General features: G+C 43.3%; 1 protein-coding gene across 2 annotated transcripts in view; it reads left to right on the forward strand.

Annotated features, from left to right (window-relative positions):
• The window catches only part of FLRT2 (fibronectin leucine rich transmembrane protein 2), a 108,049-nt gene that overhangs the window by 866 nt on the left and 82,252 nt on the right, over window positions 1-24,931 (forward strand). The window contains exon 1 of one of the 2 annotated variants that reach the window (XM_040477927.1): window positions 3,269-3,364. The exons of the other annotated variant lie outside the window; for it this stretch is intronic. The gene's annotated coding sequence lies outside the window, so the exon portion shown is untranslated. Of the gene's footprint in view, window positions 1-3,268; window positions 3,365-24,931 lie in introns of those variants that run through there. 2 annotated transcript variants of the gene reach the window in all.

Consider the following 24,931-nt stretch of genomic DNA (forward strand, 5'->3'; position numbering starts at 1 on the left):
TTTGTTTTTTTTTTTTTTTTTTTTTTTTTTTTTCCCCTCCAGAGAGAGCACAGGCTGCTTAACTCTCCCCCGACTTTAGGGAGGTCTATTTGCAGGTAGAATTCACCTCCTTCAAAGAGTTTTGTAACTGAGCTCTGGGTCAACCGCAAATTTGCTAGTTTGCTAGGAGGATCCATCCCCAATTGGGGGTTCTCCAGCCATTAAGCTTGCTGGAATCCAGCTTCTCACTTCCCCCGAATGAATACGCTAACTTCTAGGAGTAACACCCCCTACTCCGCCACCCCCGCGCCCGCTCCATCTGCTGATAATGTCACCGCTGTTATCGAGCGGCTGCATCCAAAGCCGGTAGCCCGCCTCCTGCCCGAAACCCGGGACTGATTCCTGGCTAAACGGACGCGGAGGAGGTGCCTTTCCCTTCGAGGTGCATTTCCCTTCGACTTGGGGAGAAGGTTACTTTCTTCCAAAACCAAGTCTTTCTCCAGCTCTGCTGCTCTTCGGTGGCCCAGCTCTGAGCTCGGCCAGCGCGTCTTCCTGGCGCGCCAGTGGGGGCGGTGAAGGCTCAGGGAGCACACCAGGCTGAACCCGGGTTGCGTTCTCTGAGCCGCGAGCGTGGGACGCGGAAAGCCGGCGGAACACGCCACCCCGCACCCCCTGGCGCTAAGTGCGGGGGCCAGGCGGCGGCGAGGAGGGCGGGAGCAGAGCCTCGCCAGCTGCCACCGTGTCCCCGCGCGGGTCCTGCGCAGCCTGGGAAGATCCCTCCGCCGCTCTGACCAGTGTCGGGCTCGGCTCCGTGCCTTCAGCGCCGGCGCGGTCACTTCTCGTTTCTAATCAGGCCCAAGATCAAGGTTGCCAGTTGAGGATGGGGCATTAACCGGGGACATTAAGAATCGGGGAGCAGGGTGATTGGGGCCGACTGGACTCTTACTAGATGCCCGGGAAACTCCTGGATCGCATGGGGCTCCAGCCAGCGGCAGCTGCTGGTGGAGGTGGAGGCCACCACGGCTGTCCTCGCTGGCGCCTTGGTCCTGGAACCTCCCAGCAAGATGGCACTCTGTCTGTCCTAGTCCAGTTAACTCCCCCAGCCGTGCCCCCTCCTCCCGTGGATATTTGTTAGTCACACACTGAGTCTGGGGAGAGGAGCGGTTATGTAGATGTGAATCAAAGTATTTTCCTGACCACTTTGCATAATGCAACAGGAGCAGCGACCCGCGGGCACAAACCCAGGTCGTGTGCGCGCGTGTGTGTGTGTGTGTGTGTGTGCGCGCGTGTGAGCGCGTGTGCCAGCGTGCGTCTCGGGCGTGCGTCTGGGTGGATCCGTGCGTGGCTTGTGCTTAGGAGGCAAATGGGGCGTTTCTCTAAGTCGTCTTAACACGGCTAAGGCACTCAGATACGTGAAGGCGGTAGACACAACAGGGATGAGAAGGAAATGGAAACAATTGGGAAAGTGGTGCCAAGTGACTCAGGCTTTGAACTGAGGACGGGGAAGTCCTCCCGAGCCCGTCGCGGCCACCGCCCCTGCCCCACTCGCGGTCCGCGACAGCCCGTGGATCCCCCAGGGAGTTGGTCCTGCGCTAGTTTCAAGCTTGCTGTTTGCTTCTCGCGTGGCCCCACCGACGGCGCCTCTCCGCGCAACCCCACGCTTGGCGCGAGCTCGCTCTCCCTCTTCTGTTCGCATTCAGCCTCTCTACAGACTTGTTAAAACATGACAGCAACTTACTGGAGCCAGGAGGAGCGACGATGAAACGAGAGCAGAAAACCAGAACCTTTTAAAATATGTTTTCCAAGAAAGAGACGTGCACCTGGTTTTCTTACATTACTCTTTAACCTTTGCAGAGAGATTGCTAAGTGGAAACGTCGCCTGTATACAAATCAGGCTCTTTTTGCTGTCAAGTCTTTTTTCTGAACCTTTGACGCTGAATTTAGTTGTCCGTGGTAATCTACGGGGAAAGTGAACACCCCTTTTTCCCAGCAGCCAGAGTGAAGGGAGAAAATAGGTGTTCAAAATGATCATGTTAAACTTCGGATTATTTTTCCAATTAAAGTTATTGGATAAGGTCCGGGATCTGGGAATTAACGGGGGATGGGATGGGGGTGGGGGCGCAAATCACCAGGGTTGCCTTCATTTGAAATAACGCCATCTTGGTTGTGAGACTTGTTATATTTTTACCCTCTAATCTCACGTTTCGATCATTTCTCCGAGTCTAAGTAATAGATCCTCTGCCTTGCAAGTACATCGCAGGCGGGCGGGGAATCGACTTTCAGCGCTCAGACGGTGGCATTATCCCTGAGAGTTGGGGGGTGGGAAGGGGTGCAGGCTAGGGAGAGAGGAGGCGGCGTGCTCGGTCCGGGTGGCATCCATGGTGTTGGCCCAGACGCCCTGCAACTCTCTTCAGGGAGGAGAGGGTTAAAAGCCGAGTGCGACTTTGCCTCTTGGAAAGCTTAGGGTTGCAGCCGCGCCTCCCAAGCATTCTTTAAACCAGAAATGTGGGAGGGACTCCGAAAGGGAGGGAGTGAAGGAGGGGGGCCGAGAAAGAGGACTCGAGGAGGGGAGCGCGCCAGAGCGCGGGGGGACGGAGGGAGAGGAGGAGCGCGGGAGCGGCGGAGGCGATCCCGCGAATTCATTACTGTAAACATCTCCCGGGGGTGTCAGGAGGGGTGGGGGTGGGGGCCGCGGCGTCTACATTAGCCCGGCCGCGTCCGAGCGTGGCAGCAGTGAGGTCGGAGCAGCCTCGGGACCCACACCGGGGCCGGCGCCGCACTTGGAGCGAGCCCCGCGCCCGCCCCCGCGCAGCCCCGCGCTGCGCCCGGGTCCGGGGCTCTGAGCGGTCAGCTCCGGGGCGCGCACGCCCGGCTCTCGGGCCGCCCCCCGAGGTCCCCCGCTTCCGCGGAGCTCCGGCGCTGCGGGGCCTCTTTCCGCTGCCTTCCCCGCTCGCCCGCTTCTTTCGGGACTCGTGGCGCGGTCGAGGCGGAGAGGGGGAGGCGGAGGAGGACCGGAGGCGGGGGCCGCGGCGGCGGGAGCCGAGAGAAAGTGGCATGCCCGAACCCTGGAGGCGGAGGTGGCGGAGGAAGGGGGAAGACGATGCCGCGGCTCCGTAGGGGAGAAAGGCGAGAGCGAGCGAGGCGAGCGAGGCGAGCGGGGCGCCCGGGCGCCGGCCGGCTGCGGGGAGGCACGCGCCGCTCTGAGGCTCCGGCCTCCGCACCCCCGAGCCCCGACGCTGCGGGCGACAGGGCTGGGCTCCGGCAGCCGCCACCGTTGCCGCCTCCGCCACCCGGAGGACCGAGCAAAAGTTTGGATCTGGGGGAGGACGCGGCGCTGAGCGAGATTACCACCGGGGCTGGAAGGAGACCTCGAGAACCTTCGCAGGTAATGCGCACCCCCAACCCTCTGCTTCCGTGCCCGGCCGCTGGGCTTCTGCTCCTTCCCAGCGCCTTCGCTGACGCTGGCCAGACAGAGCTGACTGAAAGTAAGAGGGAAGCGAAGTTGGAGATCCCGGGGATGGGCACCAAGCGCGGGGAGATCTACAGTCAGGTTAGAGGGACCCGCGGCGCTTCTCTGCCCCCGGTGGGCAGCTGTGCGGGGAGGCGAAGCTCCCCCTGGGGATGGAGGAGAGCCCTCGGCCCCAGCTGGGGCCTCTTTTTGTAGCTCGTTGGAAATTGAGAATGTGGATTGGGGGGCTTTTAGTATTCTTCAATCCGGGGGAATGATGCATGGATTGCACTAATTCCCACCCTCACCTTCACCCTCTCGCTCTCTCAGCCTTATTTAGCGTCTTTTAAAGATGGTAGGAGCCCACTCCCATTCGCCCACTCCGTTTAGCTGGTGCAGGAAAGCAAATCTGGGCGTGTGTGTGTGTGTGTGTGTGTGTGTGTGTGTGTGTGTGAGAGAGAGAGAGAGAGAGAGAGAGAGAGAGACAGAGAGACAGAGAGACAGAGAGACAGAGAGAGGGGGAAAGAGAGAGAGAGAGAGCGCGGGAGGGAGGAGGAGAGAAATTCAAGGAAAGGGAAAAATTTTACCTTTCCCCCCTTTGACATCCTCGGATCTTTCCCTTCCTCCCTCCTTCCATTCACCTTCTGGCGTCATAAAAGAAAAACTTTAGAAGTCATATTTTTATTGCAGGCTGATAAGAAAAGCATTAACCATTGACAACGTGAGTTTGCAGTGTTTGTAGTGTGTGTGTGTGTGTGTGTGTGTGTGTGTGTGTGTGTGTGTTGGGGGGGTAGTGGTATTGCGGAGAGGCCGGTTTTTCCGTGGTGGCCTGATGCGCCATGGTGTGTGTGTGTGGGGGGGGGGGTGAGTGTTAGAGTGTGTGCACTTGGGGCGGGGGTGGGGGGTGTGCAGCGGAGAGAATATGGTCACGTTTCCCAGAACAGCAGCCTTACTTGAGCTAACTAAGAAAAGAGCTCCTGCTTTTCCCTCAGAGAGCTACAGAAAGATTCCAGCCCCAACTCTCCAACCTCCCCTTTCCCCCCTGTTGAGTTTTGAGTTTCAAAGCAGCTCCTCCTTTGCTGCTGCCACCATCACTATTAGGATCATTATTTATTCACCTGGAAGCTCATCTTGACTCCTCTTGTAAATGGAAATCAGTCTCCAAGACCTTTTGATTAATTTTAGTGGAAGGAATCTCTTGTAAAGCTTACAGTAAGCTAATCAAGTGCAAGGCGCAAATCCGTGTAAATGCTCACGCGGGAGTGCAAGGTGCTGATTAGGTTTCTTCACATGCTGCATTTGCTATGCAAAGCCCCATCTAAATGGGAGCTATTGCTTCCCACTCAGCTGGGAGGCTCTTAAATCACACAGCATCTCAGGGAGCTTTGGGGCATGTCCCCTTGCTCACAGGCTGATTGCTAAATGTATTAGTCTAACTTCTCCTAGCCAAAAGCTAGTATGTAGGCTAGCTTCCATATAGGAACCCATATTGTCTGTGGACTTAAGTGATATGACCTTCTTAAGTCTCCAGTGAAAGGATCCCCCAACCATTTTGAGGTAATAGAATGCAGGTTGGCGTTTGTCCGGGGATGTATTTAGTTGTTGCAGTATACACGTAAAATTTTAGGTCAGTATTTAAAGTGTGAGAACTGGACTTTTTTTCTTTTTTATCACTAAGCAATATGCAGCAGATTCATAAGATCGACAGGCCACCATATTAGAAGAGAATAAATCTTTGGGGAATACACGTGCCATGAAAAGTTGCCCGTTCCCCATGATGCTATTGTTCTTCCAAATATAACTTTTCTTCCTCTCCTCCTCAAAAGCCCCAAACAGGATAGGGTTAAACCATTTAAGACTTTTTAATGATCATCTATGGCAGTGCAACACCATACTGTCATGTTGAATTGCCAGTATGTGAGTGGAGGAGGTAGGAAAACGAAATTTCAAGCATTATTCAATGTCTCTGCCAGTAGGTACAAGAAATCATAAAAAGAATTGGGCTAGCTGTGTAGCAGAACCTATTACAAATACAATCCTAGCATGGAAAGAATGCTGGGTTTTGTTTGTTTGTTTGTTTGTATGTTTGTCTTAATGCCCATGTCTGAACACTTCAGTAGTTTCATTGCAGTTTTAGAAATTCCGGGGGGAATTTCTTCTTTAACAGAAGAAAGTAGATTCCCAAATGACACCATGCTGGGCTGCCTTGAGGTTCCCTAGGCAGTCATGGTTTTTCTCCCCCCTACGCTAGGTTTCAGATGATGTGATCTTATCCGAGTTTGACTTTGACCGGCTGGATCTAATTTGAACCTCCTCTGATGCCTGTTACATTTATATTCTGGCCTGCTGGAGAGTTTGATTTAGGATTTAGACATATCTCCCTGAAGCAACCTTATATCTTCCCAGTTTGAAGCTGTGGTTTCAAGAAAGGCTCAAGTATGTACGTCCAGAAGCTTTATTCTGTAGAGACTCAGTGTGAACATCTGATCTAGTTTGACTCTTTGGTCTTGTAGCCTACAAGGAAGAATTCCTGCTTCTGCAATGAGCAGTGTCTGAAGTTAAAAAATAGCAAAGGGTGTGTGTGTGGGGGGAGGGGTCTCGGTTTTGCTCACTAGAAGATTCAAAAAAGGTCAAGGTGATGCAGTTTTATTTCTATTCAGGTCAGACCTTTCTGGATAATCACCTTTTGGTATTTTTACTTTAATTTCAATTCAAGTTCATTTTTCACTAGATTACTTTAATAACTTTGTGGTTTCTGCCATGGTGATTCAAATTCAGTCCATTAGTGACCTCTATCTGTGAGAAGTGAATACTCATTGTTTTTCTTTTTCTCATCAGTCTGCAGATTATGTAGGGGGAAAAAAAAACCCAAAGGCTCTGTAGTTCTTTCGGAATATTTAGATTTCCGAGCCTGATTTTTCTAATACGGAGTTCAGTATGGGTAATGATATTTAACAACAGTAATAAAATCTTACAGGCTAATAGGCTACTAAATGGTTATTCCATATAGCATCGACAGTATGATCAATATAAATAACATACCAGTGCTATCCACTGCCAGTAAAAAGATTGCACAGTCAGGTAGACTAATGTTTTTGAGACTCACAATGCTGCTGGATGTAAGTGAAATTTTATTGCCCCTAAGTGCTTACATAACAAGGGAAGCTTGAGACAGGCTCAGAACATATATGTGATAACTAGACTTCGTGGTAGCAGTGTGTGTATGTCTTTAAATTCAGCTGTGCTTCTGCCGTGAACTTATGGGACACATCAAGGACAGGCGAGGCGGGATGTGAGAAGGGTGTCTATAAACAGATGGTCTTTTAAGGAGACTTTTAAAATCTGATTCCTAATCCCAGCTTTGTCTTCTGAGGGTTTTGAAATTGAAATTTCAATTTGAGTTGATTATCCTAAATGGTAATTGAAGACAAAGTTTACTGAATTTCTTAGGTGGGTGGATACCATTATCTGACATTTTCCAGATGGTTTTTGATGGAGTGGTATTCAGGGATATGGAATTTTTAGGAGGTTTTCTTTCTTTTCCCTTGGGCAGGTTTTACGCAAAAGACATTTTTAAAGACATTATTATTATTATTATACAACCATTATAATACCCTAGCCAACTTTCTTTTCCCCGCCTTCCAAATGCTTTGCTTTTTAAAAGTTACGTATTTTTTTTTCTAGAACTACATGTTGGGGATAGGAATATGGCTCCCAGTATCTTTTTACTCTTTTCAACAACGTGAAGTCCAATTAAGTATCTGTTTATAGTAAAACACACACACACACACACACACACACACACACACTCACCTACACATCAAGAACCCTTTTAAGACAGAGATTCTTTTCAAGGTTTTAAATATGGTTCTTTTTAAAGAGCTATGACACAAATATTGTAATAAAAATATCCTGTGTTCCGATGAATACAGAGACTTATTTCAGTAGCATGGAACAGTAAAACACTGTATTAGCAAAATAATCAGTGGTATTTTCAGTACATGGTCAAAATCTGTTAGAACCTTCATGGGTTTTTTTTTTTTTTTCTTTCTTTCTTGGCGAATTTCACATCTACTGGTCTTTTTTGGTTTTCTTTGATTCCTTCTACTGAGGCTCTTTGAAGTGATTCAAAATTAAACAGTAGCTACTTTTTTTTAGGGAAATTCATCATGGTATATTCAGGATTCCAGAAGAGTTAATGATGCAGAAAAAGTCCTGTAAAACATCTTTCTAAAAGAAGTCCTTCTCTTGTGGGCTTCCCACTTACTGGCCTCCTGTACCATTTGCAGTGAATTGGAACTCCGTTATTTATTTATTTTTCAAATACCACCTCTAACTTAATTTAATGTGGGATGTGTTTCTGCAGAAGCATGCAGCACCATGTGTCTCGAGTCTCCTGAACAAAGCAGTGTCGTTTTTATGGATCTGTAATAAGGGAAAGTCAAAGAAAATATCCTTGTATACTTTGGGAAGTCAAAAGGCCACATTCACGATTCTCAAACACTGGTCAGTTATTCTGCTGATGCTTAATAAGGCCACACGTTTTCCGGCAGTTTAGTGGTTAAAGACCTCAGCCCTTTTTTTTTTAAGCATTCACAGAGTAAATCTCTGGTCCTCCTACCCGTTAGGTGCTCATTAGAGCTGAGCAGTTTTTCTCACTTTCTTCCCTGGTTGCTTATAAGGGAATGTGCAGGAAACTTGGCAAAAGTTCCTCTGTCCCCTTCAGTTCACAGGTCATGTGTTATATTTCAGTTCTCTTTATTAGAGCTTTCAAGACACAGATAAAAGAATCTTCTAGCTGAACCTTTTAAGAACCTGAGGGCTTTTGGATTTAAACCCACCAAAAAATATCAGGTCTCAAAGTTCATAGAAGCTATTAGGTCCTTGGAATATCGAAACCCCCTTCAACAAAGAGTACAAGAACAGTGGCTCCTAAAGTCTGTTCACAAATACAGTGCCCACTGAAGTCAACAGAGGTCATGAGCTGAATGGAAAACATTAGACTCATATCAGTCCCGAAATAGGTCCATGTGCTGGTGTCACTCTTATCCCCAGCTGCCTAGGGGCGTCACTTTCATGAAAATCCAGTGTCAAAATAGCCTCTGTGATAGTTTCCTTTCCCACTTTGCTCCAGAACTTGGACTCAAGTACTTTGAAGAAGGAAATAATGCAGGGAATTCTAATACGCCTCATAGATAGAGGGAGGTGAACGTTACGGAACGTTACGTTGGAGAAGCATTTGACATAGAGGTTCCAGAAAATTCTGTCTAGGCTCCGAGGGATGAAATTGATTCATACTTAGCCTTTCCCCCTCTTCTTGTACCTTTTCCAATGATCACATGCGGGACTTTATTGCTCACAACTGCCTCTGTGAGTTGGTCTGAGAAAGCCCTATTAGTCTAGTGTCTCACTGGATGATGGGAACCAGAAACAAGTAGAAGGCTACGTAAGTCTGCATAGAGTTCCCCTTGAGATCCTTTGGCTTTGCACAAAATGATGAACGTTACATTTTATCCCGTAGATGTTGAGTTCTCCAGATACAGTTTATAAGTTTCTTCCTTTACCAACCTAACCGAAAGATTAGAGTTGGATTTTTTATAAAAATAGTAACAATTATTTAAATCACATAAATATTTAGAACGAAATAAATAGCATTTCTTGTCTCCCCACCATTATATTAGATGCAAGTTTTCCTGTTATGGATGGCTTTAATTTTATGATGTAGGCCTTGTGATTTGGGACCTTAACTGTGGTGGGGAGTGAGCGGTAGGGAGATTGTTGTGGAGGAAAGAAAATATATGTCTATATAAAGAAAACCTGTATTCTCATGTCAGCACACTCCTTTCTACATTATGACTTTGGACAAATTACTTAATCTGCGGGAGACTTAATTTCCTTTCTGCAGAGTTCCACAGGGTTGGTGCAGGGTCAGATGAGATTAATGTGTGGGAAAATACCATGATAATCATACAGTGTTATAGTTCCATAAAGGCGCATTATTCAAATTGATAACATTTACCTATGCAAGACTGTCATATGGCAGGATAGTTCTAGGTCTTATATTAAGACAGTGTCCTGCCTTCCAGGAGCTTTGGTTTTTGTGAATGCCATGAGATATCTATCACCCAAGCAGTAAAGTGTCAGTAAAGTGTCCACATCATTTTTTTCCTTTCATTTAATGGTGCATTTTCTTCTTTTGTGAGTTTTCTCTGTTTTGATGCAAGTATTCTTTTCAAGAATCAAGGGTAATTATGGTGAGATCTGTGTAAGGGCCAAGCTTCCCATCCTTGACAGGTTGGCTTAATGTTAGAAACTGAATTTATCACAAATGGATTCCACTGAGGATCTTTTGGGAAGAACCCATTAACATTCCCCGCAGTAAGGCTGTTTCTCTTCTTGGGTGCATTTATGCTTCAGTCATCCAAGTTACCTTTTGCAAAACACAAGTCATTAGTAGAATATATGATGGTGTTGGGGCACCTGGGTGGCTTAGTTGGTTAAGCACCTGACTTTGGGCTCAGGTCATGGTCTTGTGGTTCTTGAGTTCGAGCCCCGTGTCAGGCTCTGTGCTGACAGCTCAGAGCCTGGAGCCTGCTTCAGATTCTGTCTGTCTGTCTCTCTCTCTGCCCCTCCCCTGCTCATGCTCTGTCTTTCTCTGTCTCTCAAAAATGAGTGAACATTTAAAAATTAAAAAATATATATATATACGTATATATATATATATATATACGTATATATATATATATACATATATACATATATATATATATGTATGATGGTGTTTAAAACTTTGGTTTTGCAACATGAGGCAGGCTGGTGAAAAGGCTGCCTTTTTGGTACAGCAAACCTAGTGAGCTCATTACCAATGAGTGGAAAGACTTGATTTATTAAGATACCAAATTACTCTCCAAAGGTTGGCCTTATTTTGACATTGTTAGTGTCACAAAACCCTTGTGGGACAGTTTTTTGCAACTTATTTTTCCATAGTGTTTTTCAGTTGCGTTTTTATAACTGTCACATCTGAGACATTTTAATTTTAAATGTTTCAAGAGTTAGCGTGTTTATTTTACTTTCCTGATTTGTATACATGTAGGACCTTGTAAAGGTGAATTTGTAATCATTTTATGGTTGCTTAATTGAAGCTTGCAGAAAACACATGCATATGGGAAGTGTATTTATAAAATGTATGGTTAGGTTGTGATTCTTGATCAGAAGAATGTTTTTATCAGTCATTTGGACTTATGACAATCTGTATTTAATAATGTTCTTTTCAGTTTCTGACTTACAGTTTGCCAAAGTTCTGACACTGCCTTCCTCTTTCTTTTTCTTTCTTTCTTTCTTTTTTTTTTTTTTTTTTAATTGATGAGTATTTTAGCAGTATGCTGTAAAGTACCTGGCCATATAACTATATTTTTACATGACAAATTACCTTTGTAGTTTGGCAAAATTAATCTGAGTGCTTTCTGTTCTGGCAGTGCTGAGTGACACGATAATAACATTTGAAGAAGGAAAATGTTTGCAACTACTCTGAAGAGTTCTGCTAATAAAACAAGAAGAATCTGGAGGTATATGTGTGGGAAGTTAGAAATGCACAAACAAATCTAAGTCTTAGATACCATGGGGAGGGTGTACTATTACATTCTTAAGCTTGGTGGTGCTAATCTAGCCCATATGTCCCCAACAGAATGGAATAATGAGATAGCCCAAGTTATTTTTAATTGGACATTTTCTTTTCCAAATGGGTCCTAAGGAAACTCTAAATAAAGAGAAGCACAAAATGCAATGAAGGGATATATTTTTGTGTGAATGGCTTGATACTCATGAAGGAGATATGATTCTTTTAGAAACAGAAGGTATGCACCAGATGATAAAGCTTTTCCATTCATCCAGGAGGTGACTTTTAGCACTTCCTGTATGCCAGCCATAGAGTAGGACTGGAGAGGCAACAATGATGCAGGAGGATCCCTGTCCTTGAGGTTGCCTAGGCTGGGGAGGAGAGAGGGAGACACAAAACCTAATTGCATTATACTTCTACATGACCGAAGATTAGTCAACCCTAAGAAATGTGCCAGGAATACACAGTATTAATGAAAACCATGGACAGATTTTTCAACATCTTTAAATTTTTTTTAATGTTTATTTGTTTTTGAGAGAGAGAGAGAGAGAGACAAAGTGTGAGCAGGAGAGCGGCAGAGACAGAGGGAGACACAGAATCCAAAGCAGGCTCCAGGCTCTGGGCTGTCAGCACAGACCCCAACGTGGGGCTTGAACTCATGAGCCACAAGATCATGACCTGAGCTGAAGTCAGATGCTTAACCGACTGAGCCACCCAGGAGCCCCTTCAATGTCTTTTAGTCTTTATGTCTAGTATAAAATGGGAGAAAACATTTTCTTTTTTTAAAAAAAAATTTTTTTTTAACGTTTATTTATTTTTTTGGGACAGAGAGAGACAGAGCATGAACGGGGGAGGGGCAGAGAGAGAGGGAGACACAGAATCAGAAACAGGCTCCAGGCTCTGAGCCATCAGCCCAGAGCCTGACGCGGGGCTCGAACTCACGGACCGCGAGATCGTGACCTGGCTGAAGTCGGACGCTTAACCGACTGCGCCACCCAGGCGCCCCTGGAGAAAACATTTTCTACTCACCGAGCTGTTCTTCTGAGAGGGTTGAGATAATTATATAAAATGCCCCCCTGTGTGGCACACAGTAGAGGCTTAATAGATGCTGACTGCAGATCCTTCTCTCTCCAAAATGATGATGATTCCCCTATGTTACTTTTCCCCTTCTACAAATATCTTTGCCATTTCTCTGGAATCCCAAGAAAGGCGTTTGACCCCTTGAACCGATTCACCAACAAGATACAGCTTCTTCTGCAAAATAAAATCTCAGTAGTATGCGTGTAACAGAGCATGAAAAGGACAGCAAAGGAAATAAGCACTTCACACGGTGGCAGAATGAGCTCATAGCTAGTGGTGTATCTCACAGTCGGCTGGTGTCATAGGGGTCGGAGAAGGGAGGGGAACAGAAAGGAGGACACTTTCGTCTGAGTTCTGGGGAATCAGAAAGTGGTGTCAACGGGGGCTCGTCGAACTTACGGTTTTGCTGTTATGGTTGTGGATGTTGTTGTTGTTCTTGTCGTTCATTGAAAGCACAGGCTTTGGCACTCGAAGAGTGCTTCTCCATGCAGCCCCCTTCACCTCCATGCACCCTTCCGGGGTGGCCAATGCCTGCAGCTTGCAACAAAGTCCTGCGTCCAGACTGTGACACTGGGCTTAGTGAGCTACGGTTAGTAGGTCTTTGCCAATGTACAGAGATTTTTATCCGGATGAATTTTAAACGCTTGCTTCACACAATTCATCTCACACATGACTCTTGGCAGAGTCCTGAGAGTATTTTATCGTAGAAGATTAACACGCAAATTATTGTTAGGTTTATATAATGCTTAGTTTGTACTTATAGAATGATTGCACCTTGCTGGTATAATGACAGATGCCTGAATCCGAATGATGCTAGTGGATTATCAGTTTAATGTGGAACTATTTCTTGCAGAAAGTAATTTCCAGTGAAATTAAGCAAAGGGGCTTCTAACTGCTTCTATGGGAGATATTCTGAACAAATGTAGTGCTCAAGGTCACTGGTCAAAATACACAATGCTGGGGTTATTTTTCATTTATCACCATAAATGAATGTATGTATAGTACAAGTTTTGCTTTCTACTCAACCATTAAAATTTAGGTGTTTCCCCCCAGTATAAATCTATAAATTTATTGCTGTAGGAAATTATAATTAACAAGCTGTTAAGCATGTCCCAGACCTCCAAGTCCTGAAGTGCAGAAGCTTTTCCTGGGAAGATCACATAATATATAATGTGGTATATATACATATAATTAATCAAATTGGAGAAGAGAGAAACAGACACTAGAGCATATTTTGTAAGGTGTCCACATCTTGGTAAGTAGCTTCTGAACCAAACGTTCTACCCGGCATAAAACAATAAGACCTTGTTTTGCTACTTTAGAACATGTAAGAGAGATTAACATTCTTTGGAAAATAGTTTAAAATTTTTCTTTGACTTAAATAGGTAAGGAACAAGTCCAATAGTGCTGACAGCAGTGGAATTTAAAACTCAAGTCTAATAATCTCTGAGTCCCGAAGGAATGCAAGGCAGACATCCGTTCTAGTCACGGGCTTGTAACTGGGGATTTGACAAAGGTTGAATCCTTACCGTGTGCCAAGCACCATGCTGTTTTGGCATTTGGGATATTCTTTCAAAGAAGACTTCATCCTTGCTCATCAAGAAATATGATGGGTTGGCCTAGAGATGCCCTTTGCCAAACTTGACTCATCCGTCTTAATTAACTGGAGAAGTTGGTTAAAAATCCAGGTTCCTGGGCCTTAGGCCTGGAGGTTCTGATATGTTAAGCCTGTGAGAAGCCTGGGGATATGGATGCCCAAAGACTCATGGAATTGGAGTTTACTGACCTACATAATTTTTTTAGGATTTTTTTTTCTGACCCAAGATTCAGTAGTTTTAGAATCATCTGGTTTATAGTCATTTGTGAATTTCTGTCAGTAATTTTTCTGTGTATTTTGTCACAAAGAAAATACTGCTTGATTTAACCCAACTATTCTAGGAAAGAACCTTCAGAGGGCCAGACGCCCGGACTGGCTTCTCTCTTGGTGGCCACAGTCTCCGTATGATGCCTCCAGCTTCCATCCATGTTGCCTCAACTATTACACTGTGCAGTTTTTGGTATCCCTGCAATTACCCTCCTAAAAACCAAATGACATTACTTTGGTCATCTACCACTTGGATTCCCTGTCCCTCTGGATAAAGCCCATCTAAGCTTGTTATTATAACATGTGAGATCTATGAAATCTGCGTCTCAAACCATCATTCAGGCCTCATTCTCAAGCGCCCATCCCCTGCACCCACCTTTATGATTAGGAATGGCCTCTTGAGCCTTTCCCTTACTGTTTATCCTTTATGTGGAATATTACCTCTTCGCTCTCCATTTGGCAAACTCATTTCCTTTAAGACCCACACAAATGTCACCTTCCCTCCCAGTCAAAATTACTCACTCCTTCCTCTGAGCTACTACAGCATTTTGTTTGTACCTTTATTATTTCCCTGTTCATGTTGTGTTGTAGTGTGTCTGTTCTAATGTCAGTCTTTCCCATTAGATTCCAAGAACCTTGGCTCATTCATTCCGTCTCCCTAGTGTTAACAATCATGCCCAAAGCACCAGGTTCTGCAAAAATGTAATTGAATGAATAAATGCATGATTGTGCTGGCCAATCCTGGAAGACAAGAAGATTCATAATCTAATGATAGGGATGGCTTCCTCAGAAGTGCATTTTCATTCCCATAGACAGGTTGCCCAATGGGGACAAAATACAATGCCCACCTTTCTGCCTCACTCTAAGCAGGTTTGTCAGGCAAATGCCTGCTGGTTAACCCAACCCTGATCAGCATCAAGCACTCCAAACCACACATGAGGCAATTCAGATGCCACACTGGAAGATCTGTTTAAAGAAGAAATAATTCCACTTGATGATCTATCTTTCTTGGCACTGAGTAAAACCATCAGTTAAGTAGATGTGCACGCAGATGTGGTTAACCATAGAATGAGAACTTAACTCGTACCATTAACTTTGTGTATCTTTCTTGGCTTAATTAAAGAGAGCGAAGCAAAGAACCTGTGAAAATTTTGTGCATTTGTACTCTCATTTTTTTTGCCCTTTGCTTTTATTTTGTTGATTTTATCTCAGGCACATGATTTCCTGATGGAGATATCTGAGGAGCCAGGGCTCTCCAGAGAGGAGAAAAGAAGACCTGAAATCATAACTCCTTAATCACTCTGTCTCCACAAAGCAGGATCCACCTTAGTGTTCATGACGTGCACATGAAGAACAGTTGAAGGTTACGATAAATTCTAAACTTTCCAGGTTTAATGTGGTCATAATGGTGACAGACGGACTCTCAGTCCTTCCGCTTAGGCAAAAGATAATTCTAACAATACCTTGCTACTTTTCAAGGTGAATTATCAACTGATGGACAGAGGTGACTCTCATGCATGTGGGCTCGGTGTGTGCAAAGTTTCAGCAACATTTCTGATGCCTAAATAGGTGGAAGATGGTGGAGCATAGTTTGATATGCTCCCACCTTAAACTTGACCCTTGGTTCCCTCAGGGCTGTCTGTATGTTGGCAGTGCTTTCAGTGCCAGTAGGAAATACAGAATGACACCTGAGTTGATTTTTGATAAGCCACTATGCTTGAATACTAGAGGCTTCGAACACCATCCTAGAAGATCTTATAATGTTAACTTATGGGACTGTTTAGAAACAATATGCTCTTCTCATTCTTGAATCACACTTAGTATTAGCAAGGCCATATTGTCATCAGGGGATTAGGCATCACCATAATAATAATAGTAAACAACAGCAATATATAAAAGTATGGATCATATACGAGGTTTATTTAGAGTATGCTTATGAAGTTTATGTATATTATCACACTGAAATCTGCATGAAACCCTATAAATACGTTCTGTTGAGTAATACTGCTAATAACCCAATTTGACACCACAAGAAACTAGAGTAGAGAAAATTGCCTTAGGTTGTTTATCTTATTTCGTAGCTATTATCTTTATAGGATAGGTGAGCACTGGGTAATTTCCAAAATCAACATTAAATTTGTTTTTTTCCATGCCTTAAAAATCAAATTCAGAGGTGATGGCTCATTGTCCAGTAGGGAATCTGTGATGTAACTTTCTGTATATGATTTTTTTTTTAATGGGTAACTATTTAGGAAATCATTCTTTGCTCTTTGCCTGTTTTTTGAGTGAAAATGGTTGTTGGGTTTCTCAAGGTATTTCTGTAAAATGGGAAGAGAGAAGACTTACTAGTTTGAAAATAAAGTATGGCAACTCTCATCCCATTTTCTGTATTAATGAAAGTCTATAGATAAATGCCTGATTGTGGGGTACATGTTTTACAGAGAACACTTTCCATTCTTTTCTTTACCAGCACTAATAATAAATAGTTAAATGAATTGATTTGAGGGTCACCTCCTTTTCCCTGTGGAGGTGATAATGGACAATAGAATGATCAGAGGGCAGATAATAGCGTAAAGTCAGTGGCCCCTGAGAGAGCCTGGAAATAGTGGAGAATTGACTGTGTTATAAATAGGTCAGATTCTCTCCTTTTCTAGATCTATGTAATTGCTCAGCCGGTAGACTATATTGGGTGAAAAAACGAGACAGAGATGGGCTGGAAAAGGGTGCTCTACACTGATGATTTGAAAATAAGCGCAGGATGCGCTTGAAAGTCTTCACCCTGTTGAATGACATTTGGCCATCTCTCCCTTTGTGCATTTTGTACCGATGCACTTATCTCTGCCTATAGCAAAATTGTGTTTTCTGAATTCAGGGATTGTAGTGAAGACCTTCCAAATAACTGTCCTTCCCGGGTCATGTAAATATTATCCATGCTGCCTTAATTCTTTAATTTCCACTCCTTAATTCCTTCGTTCCCCTTTAGACAGCTAGACCCTGTCTACTGGCATTTCTGGGTTCTTCTGTCACCGTATGCCTACTATCTGTCATGAGGCAGCTCTGGATGAGTGGCATACTTGAGTCAGTATTCTTGAATCACACTGAGTATAAGCAAGGCCATGTTGTCAGTGACCTGAGTTAATCTAGATGAGCTCATTGATGGAGTTATGAAAGCAGGATCTGCCCAGGCACGGGAGCAGTTTAGTGAATGGCCCCATGGCCAGCCAAGCTCCATACCACATAAAAACACCAGTTCTGTTTGGCCCTTCGGGGAATTCTGTGGTGTTTCTTTCTGCAACAGTCTGAATTTGGCTGAATTGGGTGGAGCCAAAATATTTGCTATCTACGGTTTGCCACCGAGAGATGATCAGGTCACGTGAAAGAAACCTAAACATACTAGCATCGCCCTGCCAGTAGTGACTGCCTGGTTTGTCTGGACCGTATGCTTCTGGAACAGATCAGCCTGTGACCCCGTGTCACTCTTCCCTCTCCACTCTGAGTGCTGACCCGATTGGTTTTCTCCTGGACTCCGGGGTGGGTATGTGTCAGCATGAGCTCGTTGTTCGCAACTGAGTCCCAACAGAGAACTTAATTCATATTTCTTTGTTAAGCAAGTTATGCTGTCTAGAGCCACGATTTTGAGCCATATTTGATTACTCCTTTTATTTCATTTTCAAATCTTCTATCTCTAGTTTTATGCATCTTTTAAAAATGCTGTCCATCTTCCTCTTTCACTTTGGTTCCCTTGTGGCCCCCGTATATCTTTCCTACCCTGACCTTCCCACCATAGTTACCTTAGTCTTCCTCATTCCAGGGCTGACATTACTTTTCATTATTTACAAGGTCAAGCCTAAACTTCTTAGCTTGATACTCAAGGCTCTTCCTTCTGTAGCTCTCCCTAATCTTCCCAAGGAAAGTTTATCTTCTCTTCTGAACTAAATTTAGAGTATGGCCTTACTTTTATCTTTATGGTAGTCTTACTGTGGTGTACATTTTTACCAAGTGCTTTGTTTCCACTATCTGTGAGCTCATCTAGCGCAAAGATCATGCCCAATAAATGTTTGAGGAGCTAAACTGAACTCGGGTAACTGACCCCAACCACCGCTGTGAAATTTGCACACGGCACAAGTCCGTGTCTCCCTCTATAGTGCTTCCCATCAGATTTTAAATATGGAAAAAATTAATAGTGACAAAGTTTGCACAGATAACTCTTACATTTTTGAGTTTTAAAGTTATATAATGGAATAAGCTCCCTTTGTTCCCTTAGTGGAATTTTTTGTCAAAGCAGTGTACTCTTGCTTTGAAAACAGGAAGGTAGAACATTCCAACAACATCATGAACCCTCTGTTTATATTTGCGAAACCTGTAGTCTTTCCAGGCCTTGAGGCAAGAGCAAATAGACATAATCAGAGGCATTAGAACTTGATTATGTTGAATTGGATTCTTATAACTGAGGCTTGATAGCCAAAATTAGTGGTGTGGTAGTTTATACTGAAAGAGATGTTTGCGTTATTGCAAAACCATAGACTTCAGCTTGCTGGAATCTTTGACGGCATCTGGATGTTTTGAAAAAATACAGCAATCACATGCTTTTTATTATCTCTATAATTGTGTTCTTTTTACAAGGGAGCTGCATAAAGACATAGGGTTGGGGGTAATGCAAGGCCATGACGTTTGGATTCAGATTTGAATCCTGGTGCTGCCTCAGCCAACTAGGGTAACTAGAGCTTGTTCATTCTTCCCTTTCCTTCCTTCCTTCCTTCCTTCCTTCCTTCCTTCTTTCCTTCCTTCCTTCCGTTCTTCCTTCCTTTCTTCCTTCCTTTCTTCTTTCTTTCTTTCTTTCTTTCTTTCTTTCTTTCTTTCTTTCATCTTTTGGGTCTACTTTCTCAGTGTTTAAATAGAGGAAAAATAATATGCATCTCATAGGATCACCATGGCAAATCGATTCGTGATGCTTGATACATATCAAGTACTAGTCAGCATTAGCACTCTTCCCCTTTGCCCTCTGACTTGAACTAATATGAATTCTGTGGCTTATAAATGGCAATTTTTTTCCTACATGGACAAGACAATTCTTCAATCCTGTGTCACTTTTCCCCAAAGGATCTCTGTAGGGACACAGTTCCTCCTACTCAGTTTCTCCATATCACTATTTATTTCTAGGGTCCAGAAGAGGATAGAATACCCCAGAAATAGCCATTACTCTGTCTCAGTTAGGATACTCACTGCTGAAAAACTCTTAAAATCACTTATTTTTATGGGAAAAAATCTTTCCAGCAGTCTCATCGCCTCAAAAGCAGTGGGTATCCTGGATTATTAGAAAGGAATTATCCAAAGAAAGGGCTCTTAAAAACAACTGCCTGCAGAGGAGTCTGGCTTATCAACAGGCAAAAAAGGAATTTTTCTATTAAATTTCAGCTTGTCACTACAAACATGAAAATAGCAACAGTCATAATATATTCTTTGGGGACAGTGCTGTGAATGTTCACCACTAGGTGAAATTCTCAAGTAAGAGCTTCTAAGAATGAACATGAACCGTTCGAGAACCCTAGGGAATGTCTATTAGGAAACAGGTAAACAACAAAATGGAAGCCATGACAAAGAGAGAAGCAAACAAGGCAAATTAAGTAAATAATTTCATTGCAGACCACACTGTGGAAAATATGATGTGATAGAGACACAGTTCATTTAGCCTGAATGACCAATGTAATTATAACTGAATAATGAATATTTTTTTCTTTCTCTGCATAATATTAGTGTTACACTACCATTATGAAGCTGTTTTTCATATGAACACATCACAGCTATGCAAAATTATATTTATTGACTCCTTTTTGGGGAAAAATCAGGGTCATGTTAGCCTTTACTTAGATTTCAGTTTAAAGGCTTATCCAGAGTCTGGAAAGACAGTGTTAGAAGATAAAGAAAGATCTACACTATACAACATGAATGTTTTTGGTTTTGGTTTTTTGTTTGTTTGTTTGTTTTTACTTTTAACAAACAGACACTGGAACTTACCCTTGATTATGCTTTTCTTTGTATGGAGATATTGATTTCCTTTTGTAAAATACTCTATAAATCTGGAAGGGGTTTATGGGAAAACTATCTATAAGCATTCCCTTTGTTAGTGATGAAAATAACAAGAATAATTATCTTGATGGTTTTAGCTTAAGTTTGGTCTTTTCATGATAAGCATGGAAAGAAGCTGAATTGCCATTGCCCCTCCTGTTCCGTGTTTCTGTATTTCTCAGTCATTCGCATAATTTCTATGAAAATGGATAGCAAATATATTCCTGAAAAAAACAAAACAAGTATTCAGATAATTCTTTGTCTTTAAGCGGTGGAGAGATTAGTAAATAATGAGATCCAGAGGAAATCTCTAATTTCATTTAACTGGTAGTTTGAGTTTGAATCTGACTCCACCCTTTTCCCAGAACTTCTCTCTTCAAAATTAAGAGCATGTTACTCAGCATTCAAGAAGAATGAAATCTTGCCATTTGCAATGACGTGGATGGGGCTAGAACGTATTGTGCTAAGTGAAATAAGTCAACCAGAGAAAGACAAATACCATATGATTTCACTCATATGTAGAATTTAAGAACAAAACAGATGAACATAGGGGGAGTGGGCAGGGAGGGAACAGAAGAGACAGACACAAACCATAAGAAACTGTTAATGATAGAGAACAAACAGGGTTGACGGAATGAGGGGGAGTGGGGGATGGGCTGGATGGGTGCCGGGTACGAAGGAGGGTACTTGTTGTGATGAGCACTGGGTGCTGTATGTATATAAGTGATGAATCACTGAATTCTACTCCTGAAACTCATATTGACCTGTAGGTTAACTCACTAAAATTTAAGTACAACTTTAAAATGAAAACAAAAATTAAGAGCACGTTGCAGACGGAGAAGTGGGAGTTGGTATCTGTGAAATGTGTGAATATGACCCTCAGACCGCAGTTGAAGTGATATAAAGAATAGGATGGGGTGGGGCGCCTGGGCAACTCAGTCTGTTAAGCGTCCGAGTCTTGATTTCAGCTCAGGTCATGATCATGGTAGGGGGATCTAGCCCCCCGTGGGGCTCTGCACTGACTGTATGGAGCTTGCTTGGGATTCTCTCTCTCTCTCCCTCTTTCTGCCCCTCCCCACTCACATGCACAGCTGCACTCTAAATCAATCAGTCAATCAATAAACAAACATTAAAAAAAACTAACAGAAAATTTAAAAAAAAGAATAGGATTATTTGGAAAAGTTAGGAAATGGGGTCAGAGAGACAGAAGCTTAAGAAACACCCCAGCAAGTCACTGGTAGGGATAACCTCCAAGAATTTCTTTTTCTGTGTGCAGTAGCTCTTACCCTTCCCAAAGGGATGGCTATTGGGAATGGATAAAAATGTGAAATGTTTGTTTTTTTCATGTTGTTCCATCATTTAACTCTGTAGAGCCCAAGTGACAGCAGTAGTGGTTCCGGTATCCGCTCCACTGGTCTTGTTTAATGGGAATGGATGGGAGGGGCAGTTCCCTGTGGTCACGGGCATATCCAAGAATGACCCCACATAGAGGGAACCTCAGGTACAGTGTGGTCATTCATTGTTGGAATTAGGTGGGCCTGAGTTTGAATCCCAGCTCTACTATTAACTAACTGTGACCTTTGGGGCAAAGTATACATTTTATCCAAGTCTCTTCTGTAAACTGCACACATTAATATTTTTTAGAGTTATTATTAAATGATGTAAGAGATGAAAAGTATCATACATAATGGGATCTTAGTATATTGCTGTTAGTTTTATGTGTTGGGCTAATCATCACTGTATCCTAAGATGGATGGATAGATGCATGGGATGGATGAATATGTAGAGAGGTTCTGCCCTGAAATGTCTAAAAGATTCATTTTAGTTAAGATCGCAGTGGGCCTTACTGGTATACCTGAAGATTTAATTTAATTGTTGCTGGAGGGAAATTATGGTATGAAGTGAGAAACTTGAATGTGGGACTCATTCTTCATAATCCTTTTCATTTTGTAACTCAAGTTTCTTTTATTCCTTAAAGCTTTCATTTTGGTTTTGCTTTCTGGTCTCCTGCAGTAGGTAGGGCATATGTAATCATCCCTTTCTCAGAGAATCCCGAAGAGAAAAATGAAATGCTGAAGGGCATGTCCCTGTGTTTTGTGTACCTATAGTCATCCTATCAACAGTTGATGCCATGGATTGAATTGGTTGGGCAGTGTGAGATACCCAGAAAATCGTTCAGTTGGTGGGCAGAAGGTCTGAGTTTTAGTTCTGCCCCTAAAAAAGTCTTTGATGTCTGTCAGATTGCTCAACCTTCTTGGACCTCAGTTTCTTTATCTGTTCTCCACTGGCAAGTTCCAGTAATTGTGTAATTATCGGAATCTGGGGAGCTAGCATTAGAGATTTGGAGCTTGGCTCTGGATTTTGTCTGCTTGGGCTTGTAGCTGCCTTCCCTACTTCACAGATTTGGCACCTTGGCAAGGTACGTAATCCAAATAAGCCTTACTTTTCTCATCAGTGCAGTGGCAAGAGCCTTTAAATCAAAACCTCCTTAAAGAGTTGCCTTAGGATGAAACGAGGTCATACGTGGAGAGTGTTTAGCATAGTACCTGGTGCAGTTATGTGCTCTATAAATATTAACAAGTTTTCCAGCATGGCTTATTAAAAAAAAATGATATGGTAAGTTTCTCTGATGTTTTGAAAGAGCAGCAGACATTAATGTGTCCCCTCATTACGCACCCAGCAGCTTAGGTCATGCCCTTCAAAGCTACCAAGGGCAGATGATCACAGAAGAACATCTCACAGGCTTCTTCAAAGAGAGATAGAGTCCCTCTAGCTCCTTCTAGGAGCTCAGTAAATGTTTGACAATGCTAATGCTGATGATTGTCAGAGCATGGAGTTTTCTGGTGCAGACAGGTAAGACACGGGGACCTTTTGGCTTAAGGCAGGATTTGGAAGGCTGATTATGGAACCTTTGGTGTGAGGGAGCTATTCCAGTAATCCTTCCAGAAAGAGGCCTAAACTGCTGTAACTAACAAGTCAGGTCTCTCTTGTATCTGACGTTTCTGCCATGCATTAAGTCTCTGGAAATTTACCAGCCTCACCTCCCGGATCTAGTTTCAGAAGACTGCAGAGGTAATGGCATTTTTTGATGCCAGGTTCAAGATGTGACTCTCACGTCTATTTTTAACTATGGGAGTTTTGCAAATTAAAGACTTTCAGGCTCAACACACACCGCAAATAAGGCTGAGAATACTTAGAGAGCAGCCACCTTCCACCTGTTGGCTCTTTTCTTTTGCTTCAAGTAAGGTCGTACGAGTGTCTGCCTTAGTCATTGTTATGAAATGCACACCCGCTCTCCTTCGCAGCCTTCAGACAGAGGAAAAGGATGCAATGGATAATGCGGTATAAAAGTTTATTGGCCAAGAAACATGCGATCAGGACAGAATGTGATGATCAAATTTTCTTAGAATGCAAACAGAGTATTTAGTAGTGGCCAACTTTTAAATGCTTGCCCCCAATATTCCACATGCCCCCCCTCTCTTTTTCTTTCTCCTTCTCTTGGTGATACCACTGGGATCATGTATGGGTTCTTTTTCCTTGTTGAACTCCTTGGAACGACAGCTGTCTACGTCATATTTTATCCCCAGTTCCAGCACTGATCAGGTAAAAAAGTTAGCGATTCAACACATATTTGTGGAAAGAAAAGAAGGAATCAGAGGAGGAGAGAAGGAAGGATGGGGGGGGGGGAAGGGGAAGATTTCACGTTCCCTCCAACAGGCGATCATAAATAATTTTGTTGTTGGTGGTGTTTCTGCACTGTGATTTTGGAAAATGACAGAGCCTTTTTGTCTTATTGAAGAAATAGCATAACAAATGACTTCTGGAGTACAGTGAAACTCAGCTCTGTGTGCTTGACACAGTTATCCAAATTACTGTACAAATAATAGATTCAGCTTTACGTTCATTAGCTTATAGGATAAGGCATATGCTTTTTAACATGAGTTTGAAGTTTAAATTGGAAAGAAAATCTCATCTGGGGCAGAAAGTCAAGCTTCACTTCTCTTTCCATTCTCAGGTAGAAGAAAGGGGAACACATTTTATTTTATTTTTCAAAGCACTTATTTATTAAAGGACTTCATTATGCTCTGCAAGACACTACGTATATGTAAGTTTAAAAAGGATGCATGACTGGGCCAGCAATCAGCAGCTATTTATAAAAGTCCCAAATACCAGAAAGTTCCAAGTACCAGTTTAGTGGTCTTGAGGGATTTAGTAAACTGTCATCTTACAAAAAATTTTTAAAAAAAATTACTGCAGAAGACAAGCATTTGTCAGTGAGTGGTCACAGGCTGCAAATACTCTTTCTACAAAATGGAAGTATTATGTGCTTCATTTCCTGAAATATTAGTCCAGCTAAGAAACACAGTCCAGGTGGGGCACCTGGGTGGCTCAGTCGGTTGAGCGTCTGACTTCGGCTCAGGTCATGATCTTGCAGCTTGTGAGTTCGAGCCCCGCGTAGGGTTCTGTGCTGACAGCTCAGAGCCTGGAGCCTGGGGCCTGTTCTGGGATTCTGTGACTCCTTCTCTCTCTGTCTCTCCCCTGCTCATGCTCTGTCTCTCTTTCTCTGTCAAAAATAAATAAACATTAAAAAAAAGTATAAAAAAGAAAAGAAATACAGTCCAGGAGGCACCTGAGTGGCTCAGTAGGTTAAAGGTCCGACTCTTGGTTTAGGCTCAGGCCATGATCTCATGGTTTGTGGGTTCAAGCCCCATGTCGTGAGTATGCAGCCGCTTGGGATTCTCTCTCTCTCTCTCTCTCTCTCTCTCTCTGCCCCTCCCCTGCCCACGTGTTCTCTCTCTCTCTCTTTCTCAAAATAAAGAAACTTAACAATGAAAAAAAAAAAGAAATATGGTCCAGGATGTGCAACATGTTCATTTTT

The sequence above is a fragment of the Herpailurus yagouaroundi genome, unplaced genomic scaffold, assembly GCF_014898765.1.
Source record: "Herpailurus yagouaroundi ecotype Mexico unplaced genomic scaffold, PumYag 141, whole genome shotgun sequence".
Classification (NCBI taxonomy): domain Eukaryota; kingdom Metazoa; phylum Chordata; class Mammalia; order Carnivora; family Felidae; genus Herpailurus; species Herpailurus yagouaroundi.